Source organism: Telopea speciosissima, chromosome 3 (assembly GCF_018873765.1).
Source record: "Telopea speciosissima isolate NSW1024214 ecotype Mountain lineage chromosome 3, Tspe_v1, whole genome shotgun sequence".
NCBI lineage: Eukaryota > Viridiplantae > Streptophyta > Magnoliopsida > Proteales > Proteaceae > Telopea > Telopea speciosissima.
The window spans coordinates 39,638,921-39,653,006 of NC_057918.1; the positions used below are offsets into that span (position 1 = coordinate 39,638,921).

General features: G+C 36.5%; 1 long non-coding RNA gene across 1 annotated transcript in view; it reads right to left on the bottom strand.

Moving 5' to 3' along the window:
* The window catches only part of LOC122656519, a 19,161-nt gene continuing 5,075 nt past the window's right edge, over positions 1–14,086 (bottom strand). Inside the window, exons 2-3 of the long non-coding RNA XR_006332114.1 lie at positions 2,515–2,521; positions 1–15 (exon numbers count right to left, since the gene is read on the bottom strand). This is a non-coding gene — a long non-coding RNA (uncharacterized LOC122656519). The remainder of the gene's footprint in view (positions 16–2,514; positions 2,522–14,086) is intronic.

Below are 14,086 nucleotides of genomic sequence, written 5' to 3' on the forward strand. Positions count from 1 at the left end.
CAACCAAGTAGAGATCTCTTTCCCTTTTTTTTTATAATGCCAGTTATCAATTTGACACATCAACCTTCCTCTTTGATCTGTGCTTGGGGTCGGCAGCATAAAACACTGGTGGAGTTAAACCAGGATGGGCTCAACAAGAAGGACTGGTCGACCCACTTGTGGTTTGGTTTTGTTTGGAATCTGAAATATTTATGAACCCTCATGAAAACCATAATAGTCCCCCATTATTACTCTTCTTAATTAAGTTTTGAGAAAAGGATCTCTGAGCCTAAGGTGCCCCCTCGTAATGCGTTATTTTATTCATTTTTTAATAAGAGAGAAATTATTAAAAACAAAACGTGAGAGGTTGTAGAATACCCTACTTGCTAAGACAACCCTCTCCCTTTAGCCTTTTTTGGTTTTTTGGGTCTATCATATCTATATGCCCAATGTGATTTTAACTATAACTACAAGAGAGTTGATCCCTTCACCTCATGGGGGCATGCATCTAGTGGCAAGCCACCGACCAACTGACCAAGCAGCTATTTGTTGGACAAGTGTGTGTCCATCAAACCCGGTTTGGTTTGGTTCAACCAGGTTCACCTTTGTATTGAACATTTATAAATTTTAGTTTAATATTGTCACATGCGATATAAATTTTTTGAGCATTATGTGTCCGTAAGTTATACTTAAAATGGTAGTCGTGACTAGGGTTTGGGTTGGGCACCCTTATCATATGGTCATCGCATTAGGTATGCCTAAACATGTGATGTCAGGGTACGAATGCGAGTGTTCACATGTTTGATGTGTGCATTGGCGAAGAATCTACTTTGTCGATTCCCTCATGTATTACTGCCAGATATAGGAAGGCATAGACATGTGTCACCGACACCCTGTACCTGAGGGAACCCTGTCACTGTAAAGTGTGATCACATTCTTTGGTTCATCAATGACTGAGACTCAAGCGAGTCAAAGCCGGTAATCTGGGAATGCATGAACACTTTGTGAGTGAAGGAGTTATCCAACACGGTCACCACTGCCCGATTGGGAAACACCAAGATAGAGATTGTCTGTGCATGATCGGATCAGAATCTGAATCCAGTGCCGTTTTGGAAATGGTTTTACAAAAATCTATTTTACATAAAATGATATATTATTTATAATTATTTGAACAAAGTATTTTATCGAGTTTTGCGGGACCCGATCAGATGCACAGACGCTCGTATATGGACTTATACTATGGATTGGGGTTTGACAGTACATGTGTACGTGCCTTAGATTCCATAATGATGGTGTTGATTAGTGGGGGGGTTGTACATGATAATAGTTATCATATAGGGAGTTATTTGGAATTTACTAATTTAATTGACTCTTTATTTAATTAATGGAATTGATGCTAATTGTAATTATCCATTAATAATTAAATAAAGTAGCTAATTAATACTTTCCCTATTAGATTCTGCTTCTTCCCCTTTTAAAAGCACTTTGAGTTTAAACAGAACTGCCAAACTGAGAGAGAGAGAGAGACAGACTCTCACTGGGAATAAAGTAATCCATCCAGGGTTTAATTAAAACCCTAGAACTATAAAAGGATCAGAAAACGCAAGAGGGGGGCAGTGCTCCACGTTTTTGCCTGGCCCCCTCTTCTGCGTTTTGGTCTTTCTCTCCCTCTTTGAGATCTCTTCTTCTTCTTCTAGTTTCTCTCATCTGTGTTTGGGAGTTAGGGTTTGTGAAACCCTAGATCTGTGCTGAAGAATTTGAGAGCATCTGGGATTGGCTTGAAGAACCTTGGTAGCATCGTTGGAGGTTCAGATCTGTTTGTTTGGAGCGCTCACTGGAGAAAGAACCACTGTCTATTGGAGGAGCAACACTTGAGGCTCACCAGGTTAGCAGTTCTTTATTAATTCCTTCAGTTTATTGATTATTAATATTTATGGGATGCGAAAGAAACTCGAATCGATTTAATTCCGTTGTGCATTCGAGTATGGGATGGATTCCTCTTGCCATATGATGGACTAGAGATGAATTTCTCCGTCCCTATTGTGATAATTAAATTTATGGGACGCAATAGGAAATGAGAAACCCTAATAGGGATGCACCAGGGTTCCCATGGGCGACCATGAAAAACCCTAAAATTTAATGGGACACCAATGGGATACCATGGGATAACCCAGGGTGTGCAAAACCCTAATTTTGTAGTATATTGGTTTCTCTAAGGAACCATGGCTTGATCCCTGGACCGTAGTTTGTCCTACACTGTTCACCTTCTTAATTAAGTTATTTTACTAAATTACTTATATTTTTGTAGAAAATATGGTAGGGTGGAGGTATTTTACTTCACTTTTGAATAAGTCTCCCTATTCTGGAGAGAGTGAGAGAGACCAGATGGAGGAGCTAACAATCCAATAGTAAATCGATACATGTCCCTGCATCCCAACAATACTAAGCAAGAAAGGGGAGAGAGAACAAAAAAAAAAAAAATGGAGATAAGCTACCAATCCAATGGTGAAGCAACACATGTACCCCTAATTCTACAATTGAGCTTCTCCAAATATGGCAGCCTAAGACTTTTTTCAGTTATGCTTGTTCCCAGAAAAGCCACACACAAAGACTTAGAATGATCATCACCATTGACCCCACTTACAAGAATTTAAGTTCAAAGTGTATTAACCTTCTCCAACCAGTGAGGACCCCCTTTGTCTCCCTATCTTCCTTCTCCCCCCTTCCAAACAAAGCAAATGTTTCACCCTATTAATTGCTACTGTATTCATTACAGAGAAGGTTTAGGAGAGGGTGTGGAGAAAGAAAAGGTAGAAAAGATTGATAATTCTTCATCACCTTCATTCATCCTTCAATCCCCATAAAAAAAATTTATTCTTTTTCACTTTTTCAACTTATTCAGTCTTGCATTTTATAGGCCTTCCATGCCTTATCTTTCTCTCTTTCTCTCCATTTTATTTTCTTTTTTTACTTTATTTTTGGGAGGTGAGGGGAGGAGTTGTTGTGTTTGTTTTACAGTAGTTGTATGCTCCAAGGAAGTAGGCCATAGGCAGGCCTCTTCTATGGATAGAATTCATAGTATGTGACCACATAACAAGTGGTCAACAATTTTCTTTATGATAGGACTCCTTATTCTCTTAGAATAAATAGACCAGTAAATATAAATAAACCAAGGAGACAAGGAAGAATACCAACCCACTTTTGTTTTCTGGTTGTGGAGATCCTACTCAGAAATTTATGAATCTCTCTCTCTCTGTGGGGGTTACTAAGCATAGTAAGTAGATATTAGGATCATTTTTTCTCTTGGTCCACTCAGGCAAAATGTTAAAACAATAATAATAAGAATAAGCCCTTATGGGTCATCTTTTGTCTCCCCATAGGACCATTTTATGTTGTCAGTGTCTCCATCTGTTTATCTGTTTTAAGTTTGTCTTTGATGAGGAGCCCTCATCTGAATCTCATACAAATTTTCCTTTTTGTTCAATTTCCCCACGTTTCTTTGTTTCTTTGTTTCTTTGTTTCTCTCTCTCTCTCTCTTTCTTTCTTGTGCAAATCAATCAATTACAACAAGGACACTTCTAGGCTTCCAACCCATTCAATTCAGTATCTCACCATGATGATTGTTTTCAGTCCCTTTCATCTTAAGCCTACAAATTAACAAGTAAATTAGATGGGATTGACATGATTAAGGCGCGACGAGAATTAATTAACGACAAAACATGGGTTAAGATAATGAGAATTTAAAGAGGTTTACTTCACTAAGCAACTTGGGTGAAATTACAAAATCTTCAAAGTCCAAAACCTACTTAGTTTTTGGTGGGGGTTTTTAGGGGGTAGTGGGGTTTAAGGAGATAAGGAGAAAAATGGATTTGGCAAGAAGTGCTTGGAAATTATAACAACCAAAAGGATGCCTTTCTTTCTTTGGTTAGAACAGGACAATTTCCAATTGGTTCATTAAAGTTAAAGAGAAACAGAGAAACAGAGAAATACAGAGTATCATATTCCTTACATGGCACATGCATTTGAACCTTCCAGTTGTCATTTTCTTGTTGGACAATTCCAGTAGAATCATACCCACTTATATCTTAATCTTTTTTTATTATTTCTTAAAATTATTTTTCATTTTTTCAGAAATTGGAATCATAAATATCAAATTTGAACTGGTCATAAAAAAACCCAGTTCCTGATTATGATCACTGGTTTTTATTTTATTTTTTTTGTGAACCATTAATTGGTCCATTCAACCTCCTCTTTAGTTGCTTTTCTTTGTTTAACCATTCTTTTTTTTTCCAGGTCAAAGATCAGTTGAGATGAGAAGAGCAGTGTTGTCAAACAACTGCTGGATCAAAGGAAAGGAAAGATTTTGGTACTCCAATGGAGAGATCAGTGGCTCCTTTAACTTTAAGAATACCATCCCTGCAATTTTTCTCTAGTCAAATACTAGTGCATGACATGATCAAGAAGAAAGAATTAAGTCTTTTTAGGCATGCCATGTCAGGTGTGGGCAAGGAGGAGATCATTGATCAGAATTTGGTTAGAAAGATAGAAAGCCAAGTTTCCAGGTCCAGGACTTTGACAAATTAAAGAGAGGTTGGGCTCTCTAATCTTTTATTCTTTTTAGGAGGATTATATGCTTACTGTGCAATACGCATGCAATGGCTGCAAAGCAGATAATCTCAAAGTCCCACTTAAGGTGAAGTCCAGGATTCCCTCCATTGGATAGGCTCTCTTCTATATAAACTGATCAAACCTATCTACAATAAAGAAAAAAACCAAAAGGTAACAAAAGAAAGAGCAATCAAACAACTACAATACAAAGATACATGTGGTTCAGCAAGGTGCTTACGATCACGGTAAGATGCGAGTGTTTTTACTAACAAAGGAGAATAGGGTTACAAGTTCTCTTCCCCATGTCTCTCTATTTACAAAAGAATTTTCCGTTAACCTTGATAAATAACCTCCATCGCTATTAATTTAAAGGAAAAACAAAGAAATACAATTTGACACGGTTTCAATGGTTTCTGACTCCTAATCATTGTATATGTTGTTTAGGTGTTGGGAGTTGTAGAGATATAATCTCGCATAGCTAGGTTATCTAAGATCTAAGATCTTAGATGCGTCTTTATATCTCATTGGGTTATTTTCACCTAATAGCTTAAATTTTTGCGTTGGACTCCCAAGTGGTATTTCGAAAGTTATTCCACTTTATTTAACATGGTATTAGAATTCAAGTCTCGTTGTTGTCCTTCCTATGTTATTTGTCCACCTATAACTCCAGGTATACCGAAACTACATATGAAGATATAAAATAAAAAAAACCAACAGATTTGAAATTTCTATACATATACTTTCCAATAGTAATTGGAACATATGATTAAAAAAGATAGAGATTCTATGTCCCCATTAGAGAGACACATCAACAATGGTGGATGAGATGCTGACAATTTCTGATCTTATCCTTTTCTCCTCCCTAAATTCTATTAAAACATTGACTACCCATGCATAGAAGAATGGAACTAATGTAAGTACTGCTATATTGTAACATGCAATTATATTGTTGTTGTATTGTTTTCATTATTATGCTATTACTGCATTATCATCATTTACTTCTAAGGAAAGATTCTTCCCATGAGTCTGGGTTTTATGCCACATGGCAATTTTTTTGGCATTTTAAATATTGTTTTTCTTTCTTTTCTTGCCAACCAAACTTACCTAATTGAAACTAATATTAGAGAAATCATTTAAAAGCCAATTAAATATAAGAGTGAAAAAATTTTAAGACATTGGAGGCTTTAAAGCTTGGCAGATACCCAATCCAAAGAACAATCAATCTAGGACTGCAACAAGGTCGCGTTGGGTTGGGTCGGGTTTTTTAAAACCCTAGTTCAACCATGAGTCCTCCCTTAGTTGGACCCAAGCCTAACCCGACCCTAACTCAGGGCCTGAAAAATCCAACCATAGCCCTCTCTCTCTCTCTCACACACGCACACACACACAATGGGGATTCCTGTGGTTGATTTCAGGTCAGCATCTGCCTCTCCCATAGTCCTTCTCAAAGCACAGGGAACCTCCAAAGATGAATATATTTTTGGCCCATTTGAATATAATTATGGCACTTCTCAAAGTTCTACATAAAAGTACAAAATTGAGACAGAAACCTAAAGTGATAAGTCTATGCTTATTTTTTGTACTATGTTTAATTAGCATCTTCTACCATTTTTCTTGTTTAATTATTTCTTTCTCCATAAGGGTTAGTTAATCCATGATTTCTAGAATAATTTGGGTTCAATTAAACCTTGATTGTGTTTGGTATACATTCTTAGAATTTTGAAATCTAATTCTTCTCTATTTTATCACTTCAGAATGTATTCTAGACCCAGAATCTATTCCAAGATGTATACCAAACACAACCCTAATTAAACTAATGTTATAAGAACATCTTGGGTCTATGACTTTTCAAATATGTAGAGAGAAAGAAAGAGAGAAGATTGGTTATGGTCTTCTTAATCTAATCCAGTCAAAAAAGAAGATAAAATTGTGGGTTGATCTACCTAGAAATATATCTAAATATGAAGAACCAATCTTGTAAAAAGCATGAAAGTATGAATATGACTACTGTGTTATGATTTGGGTTGTTGGACTTTATTGTCATTCCTCACATGGTGGCCATGAACAAAAAGTGTTGGGGGCATGCATGGTTAATTACAAATGGGAGATAAGAGACTTTAAAGCCTTTTTTTTCTTAGGGTTTTTTTTTTTTTTTTTGGGTGGGGTGTTTTGGTTAATGGGTTTCTCATGATGTGTTTGGTGAAAAATCAAGATTGGAGAGATAGAGATACAATCCCTGGTCTCTTGGGATGTAGAGTCTAATCATCTTCTAATTTGCATGCCAGAAGCCCAGAATGACGGCCCACGCTCAGGTGGGTGGGTGGGTTTTGTCTTTCACTCCCACACCCTTACTTCTTTGTGTTCTTATCATTAACATTAATTTGTTACCAACTTCTTCTATATAGGTTCTATTCTTCTTATTCTTTATTTTAGGGAGAATGTTCTCTGTGTCGCAATGCAGGCTGAGCCTAGCACATAGACCTGCCACTCAGGGGGCAGGGTGGTCATTGCACCCACCCCCATGTATCTGGGCGCAGCCTACTCTGCGGCACAGAGAATATCACCCCTTCTTTTATTATTATTATTATTATAAAATGCACACTAATGATCTTGGAAACTTGAGTGTGTCTCTTTCTAGATCTTCAAAATTCAAATCTATTAAAAACCCAATTACTCTAAATCCCAATTCTTGATGAAAAATTGCTCTAAATATTAAATTCCAAGATCCAGTGTAGTTGAAATAAGTAAACATATGGAAAGATGCACGAAAGACATGTAAGATAATTGACAGTGTACGTAGAAAGACATACGAGACTCTAATACCATATTAAATTTCAAGTTAAAAAAGCTCAAACTATTAGATGGAGAATCCAATTAATACGTGAAAACATCTAAAATCTTAAACTTAACTGATGTAAAATTATTTCCAACAACCTCCACATGAAAAGATAAAGCATGTAGGGTGGGACTATTCCTAACACTAAATTCTCAAATTTCAAAGGCAGAAACACTTAAACTGTCAATCAATCTCAGCTCCAGGGGAGCAAAACATGTATTGGTTTTACACGCATTAGTCACTCACTAACAGACAATTGAAGCACTTGTAGTTGTGTCAGAATCCATGTTGTCCACTTTGTACCCTTCTCTAGTACTGTACACATAGATTAGACAAATGCTCATAAGTTAACCCAACACACTTTATTCTCTGGTTCCACTCCTAAGCTTTAAATAGTATTCTTTCTTTTTTTTGAAAATGGATTCAAAAAGAACTAAATTCCAAGGGAACTAGTCAATTTTAAGGGTTCATTTCAAAGTCTTAAGAGTCAAATATCTCTTTATTACATTTGGAGATTGTTAGGTCATAGGTATTATATATGTCCTCTTATGGATTGAAGTATCGGTATCATATCCGCCGTATCAATCATTCATTATTGAGATTTGGTCCCTCGAAACTCATTATCAAGGATTTAAAAATCAGAATCAGATTGGTTGATTCAAATCGAAATCAGCCAAGGCCGATTTGAATCGGATGGATCAAATTTGCAACCTGATTCGGAGTTTAATAACCTTAATTTGTTCTTTAATTGTTGTTAGTTAGCTCAATTGTGTTATCCAATGCTAATGAATGCCTCCACACTAAGAACATCAATTTGACCTAATGAGTGAAAGAAAAAAGAAACAAAAACAGACAACTTCACTAAATGATTTTTCCTTACTTTATTAATTGTTACTAATAAAGTATTAGTATTACTTGTTAAAAAGCCACTTAACATTAAGTTGTTTATTTAAAAGTTCTTTCTTATCTCCAATTTCAAGAAATTTTCTTTTCCTCCTAACTTTTCAGTAAACATTGTAAGGTAGTAGTCAAAGTGGGTCCATTTCTAACCTACCAAGCTTCACACAACAAACATAGCTTCTACTCTAAAAGCTAAAAGGGAATGGTGGCCGAAACCTATAAATTAACCCTGTAAAAGCATTGGTGACACTACCTGACTCAATGGTTTGGGCCCACTCAAGTAGACCCTTAATAGAGATAGATCTTGTCCCTCTTTTAGTTGCCATTGTTATGTTCCAACTCCTTAATTGTGTCTTCCACCCTCTTTCATCATCTTCATTTCTTTCTTTCCCTAGTTGTAAATTTTCTTTAGACTGAGAGAGCCTCCACCCTTTTGGGCTTTTACCATCATTGTTAGTGCAAAATCCAGTATGGATTATTAACTTATGGGCTCAAATACTGGAATCCAATTTGTCTTATTTAATTTTTTCTACTAATCTTAAATGATTCTTGCAATCTTGATTAATGTAGACAAATTTGCTTTTATCTTTTTTTATGTACTTACCCATTTTGACTGATTAATTGAACAGAATATCCCAATTAAGCACTGGGTTATATTACCTCCAGTAAATTTGTCAGAGCATTGATTTAGGTAATTAAAGTCAAAAGTTAAGCTAAGCACATGTTAGTCACAAAACAAGCAAAGACATGTAATTAGTAAGTTGCAATTACCAACTTCAAAAGTGAAGTTTGGTTCCTCTTTTTCACTATTTGGTGAACAAGTTGAAGGCAGAAAGAATCATTATGTAGTCAAATATCTTACTTTGCTTGGTCACTCTAATGATAGAAATGATGGAGCCTTTGTTAATTGTCCAAACATGGAGGAGACACTAACATTGTAAGGAAAAAATTTTCCAATTTGAATCAGACTTTCCTGGTTGATTTGGAGGGAAATTAGTGTCTCTTAGATAATGTTTCAGTCAAGACTTCAGACACATGAAATGAAATATTCTCAGTAATAAATTTGAATAAGAGGGAAATAATTTAGGCCCTGTTTGGTATCACTCATATATTCTCTAGACTGATTCTTGTTAGAAGCACTTCTTTGATTCTCACCAGTTATCATCATATGAGGAAGGGATTCTTATAATAACATTAAAAAAAAAAACCCAAAATAATAATATTGTGATTACAATTGCAACAATTATCATTAACTAATTAATGGGAAAAACTTATTTGAGCGGCCCACTTCATGAATAAGCCATGTGGGCTGTTGATGTGGACATTATGTCAAATACTCTCTTCCTCCCGTGTATTGGCATGCATCTTCATGTATGCTTATACACACCTATGGTGCCCCAACCACTATTGTGCACACTCTTATAGTCCTAAATTTTGAAACTTTTTTTATCAAATTTTGTTTGGAATGAAATCTTACATGTGAGCAGAGAACTTTAGAGTCTATCTATCCATCAATTTGGGCCTCATTTGGTTTGTCATGTGGTAGATATTTGGGCGACCGGTAGATCGTCTTCAAAAGTCTTACCCTCTCTGAATTTAGGGAGGGGATCTCTACACAGAGTAGAGAATTATCTACTTCGTATAAAAAGTTCCTACTACATGGTAGATTAAACGCGGCTGAAATTATGTGGACCCCCAAGATCCCCCATTCATGTGTCAAGTTTTAGCGCAAATAAAGTTTTGACAAAACAAAACTATGAAAAACCAAGAGGGTGGTATAGTATAGCATGGACATTCATCAGAAAGATAGAGTTGAAATTTAAGACAAACAATCCAAAACATTTTCAGATGATTAAATAATTAATAATCGTAATTGCCACATCACTATTTCACATACAGTCAGCACAACTAAGACAATTCTCTACTTTGCACAGAATAGAAAACCATTTGCGGCCATAAATTTGTGTCAATTTCTATTGTATATATTAAGAATCACACTCGAGGAAAAAATAATTTAAAAAAAAAAAAATCCTTAAGAAAACATAGTAAGCGTGCTCGTGGCAGCATAAGCTACATACATTGATTTGTTGAATGGTAAATAGAAAATTAATTAAAATAGGGAATACAACTTTTCTTAGGCTTTAAGCCAAAGATTACGGACTTCAAAGTATGTAGAAATTATTATTGGATTCACGTCTTTATTGATTCTCTGTTTCAGTCAAGACTCCACACAACACCCACTCTTTGAAAAGGTTTCTAGATGAGTAAATTAATTAATTAATTAAATAATGGAAAAGTGTTTTCAGTGGAGGGAGGGAGGATAATAGCCCCTGCGTGTATGGTGGCCAATGGAAGCATACACGAAATTAAATATCGAACAGGTAGACATTTCATTTTTTCGTGGGGGTAGGGTGATCATTTCACTTCCTCTGTGTGTGAACATGAACATGAACATTTATCCATAAATAAATAATGGCCTGTGAAGGCATAACCCATAGGTTCCCAGTCAAAATAGCCTAGTAAACCAAATCTGATCCAAGAATTGTGCTTAATCAATGTTTGGTTTTACGGAGCTCCTTTTTTACAAGAAATGAATAGGGAAAAAAAATAGAATATTTTAGTTTTCTAGTTATTTGTTTGTTAATGAAAAAAGGTTCGTCGGTTGTTTTCTCAAAGGGTCATTAAGAAGTCGAAGGCTTCGAGGGTTTCACTATAAATATATAGTAAGGATTCTTTCTCTATAACACAATTTGAGAGAGTTGTGAGGACGAGTGGCTATAACTCTATTCTCCATTGATAGTGAAATAAATCTTATGTCACCATGGATGTAGACAATCTTGCTGAACTACGTAAATCCTTGTGTTCATTTCTGATTATTGTTTGTGTTTCCATTCTTTTTTGCATCGTGTTAAGTTTCGTCTTCAACAAAATCGTCCATTAAATTTCTACATAGTTTATTGGTTCCCAACTGTTAGTGCAATAATTTGACAAAAAACAATGCAGAAGGTGGTTGGGACTTGGTTGCAATTTGATTTGTTTGGATGCCGAAGGGTGATGCAAAGAGGTGAGGCAAGGAGAGGGACGTAGAGGTGGGGAGGGGATCTTTGTCCCCTCCAGTTCTTTGCCCGACCCAGTTCCCCCAGTGCCTATAATAAGGGGGGCCACAATGATCACTGTACCCTTTCTCAAACACTCTACCTGAGTGGGGTCCACCCTCCCCCTCCCCCTCCCCCCCTTTTACAGACACTGGGGAACTGGATGAGAGAGAGAGAGAGAGAGTGGTGGGGGTGGGGGAGGGAATGTAGAGGTCGGAAGGGGGTTAGAGATCACCGTCACAGTGGTTTTGAAGGAAAATATTCAAGGGCTGAGATTGGATGGGGTTAGATAGTTATCGGTCCAAGAACGCTCTATTCTCATACTAGTCCCCACAATTTAGTCATTTTTTTTTTTTTCAAAATTGTAAGATTATACAAGTTTTTTGCTTTAATTTTTTTTTTTTTTTTCACTTCCTTTTTAAAAGATCACATGCACTTTGAAAGCTAGGTAGGGTCTCTGTCTCTCTCTCTCATCTTTTTTAAAAGACAAAACATTAGTAGATTCAGCATCTGTCATAGAAAGATTATGTTGATGTTACAGAGCTCGAAAGTTTTGGTTAAGTTTTGTTGGACAAAGTTTGAAAAGGATGAAGGGCTTTTAGTTTTTCATAACTTGTTAGCCATGTTCTGCTTTTTGACACAAGATTTTTAAGATTTTATCCTCTCAAAGATCTTGTTTGCACAAATCAAGAGACTGCCTTCTCCCTTAACAACATACGACCATAATCCACATCCAATTTCTCCTTAGATTTGTGTGTGTGTGTGTGTGTGCGTTGGGGGAGGGAGTGCGGCTTAGGTTCACGTATGAGAACCATCTGGTCTGCTCAGGGGCGTACGAGATGATTCTTTTACGTAACTCTGAGCCGACCTCATTTGGGGTGGGGGCGGGAGGAAGGGAGAGGAGCAAGATTAGAAGGTAAGCACTTTAATTCTTTTTGATAAATAATAAAATCAGTTTAATTATCTATTATTTAAGGAATGTAAAATTTAGGTTGTGATGGAATAAAGTTATATAGTTCATATTTTTTTTTAAGATAAAGTTTTGGCAATATGTATAATTAATCACAAAGGGCGATGCTATAGCTATTCTCCTATTGCATTGCGGCCTATTTTAAGGAACTTATCATTCCATGAGGCTCAATCAAAATTTAAGGTCTTTTAGATGCCTGAACTCACTCAGGGTCTTCTCGATATTTCACAGTCATTACATCATCATTCATCTACGTACTAATATTGAAGCAAATAGATAATGACATATATGTGACATCTAATTAGAACTATTTTTTATTTATTTATTTATGAAAAAATTACTATTATTTTATTCAACTACTCTATAGAAAAGAATTTGGATCCCCTCCCCTGCAGGCAGGGCTGCAGGTAACCACCCCCACCACATCCCAAAGGTGGTCCCCACAGTCCATCTGTACCCTTTGGCAGATAGGTTCCATCAATTTTGAGACCCCCTGTTTTCTCATCTAATGGAATTGAGGAAATTGAGGGGACACAAATCCCCCCCCCCCTCCAAATTCCGTTAAGAGAATTAATTATATATATATAAGTATTTATTCTTGAAAATATGCATAAAAGTTTTATGGGATTTTAGTTTTACGACATCAAACAAACTCTACTTCAAAATCTAACCAAACGGACCCCTTAATGAAACCACCAAATGCGACAAGGAAACCCATCATCACTTGGGCATTTCCAGCAGCGCATCAATGTCCAGGCCAGGCCAGGCCCTCCACCTTCATGGCCAGTGCGCACTGCTCTACCAGTCTCTCTCACTTTCTCTGGCCACTCTGCTCTCTAGTCTCTAGTACGTCCCCGTATTACTACTCTTTTAACCGTTTTAGGGCCTACACTGAAAAAAAAGGTGCACAAAAGCTCAAAAGTCACTGTTGGAACAAAAACAGAGCTTTGTTTGTTCTTGATGGTTGTCTCAATCTGTCTCCCTCACCTCACTAATCCATGCCCTCCCTCCCTCCAAGGTATCATTCAAATAGAATCGTCCTTTCCTAAGAAAATTTTAAAAAAAAAAAAGTGAGAAAGATATGTATATCAAACCCCACCCCCAAGTCCCCAATCCCCACTCCCCAAACTGGGCAGCTTTCTTTTTTGCTGTTGGGCTCCAAAGCACCAAATAAGAAAAGCACCAGTTGTGTCCCTAAACTTGCCAAGTTTTCTTTGGTTTACCACAGAAAAATTATGATGTAACGATAAGAATACTTCTTGCTTTCTTTTCTTTCTGAAAAGAAAAAGAAAACTTTTCATGAGAAGGTAATGTTAAAAGGGAGGGTACAAAAACACATCCAGCATCAGACCAAAATAAAGATGCCTATATAACAAACGAACCAGCTTCCCCACTGGGATGTAACCCAACCCAGCACTTCAATTAGTCTCATTGGCCTGACCCAAGCGGGGAGAATCTGAAGTAAAAAAAAAGAAGAATTGATTGTGCAAATCCTATTATCATCCTTCATAAGAGAAATAGGCCTTTCCATGGCCATGGACTTTGTCTGTACTCTGTAAGGCAACTTGAGTCCAGCAGATAGATCTAATTGTTCTTTTATGAATGGAAACAAACCCTTCAAAATAATTTGTCCACCAAGTTCAACATTATTGCCTTTACAGTCTCTGAGACCTGTGTCATACCCTCATTGCAACATTG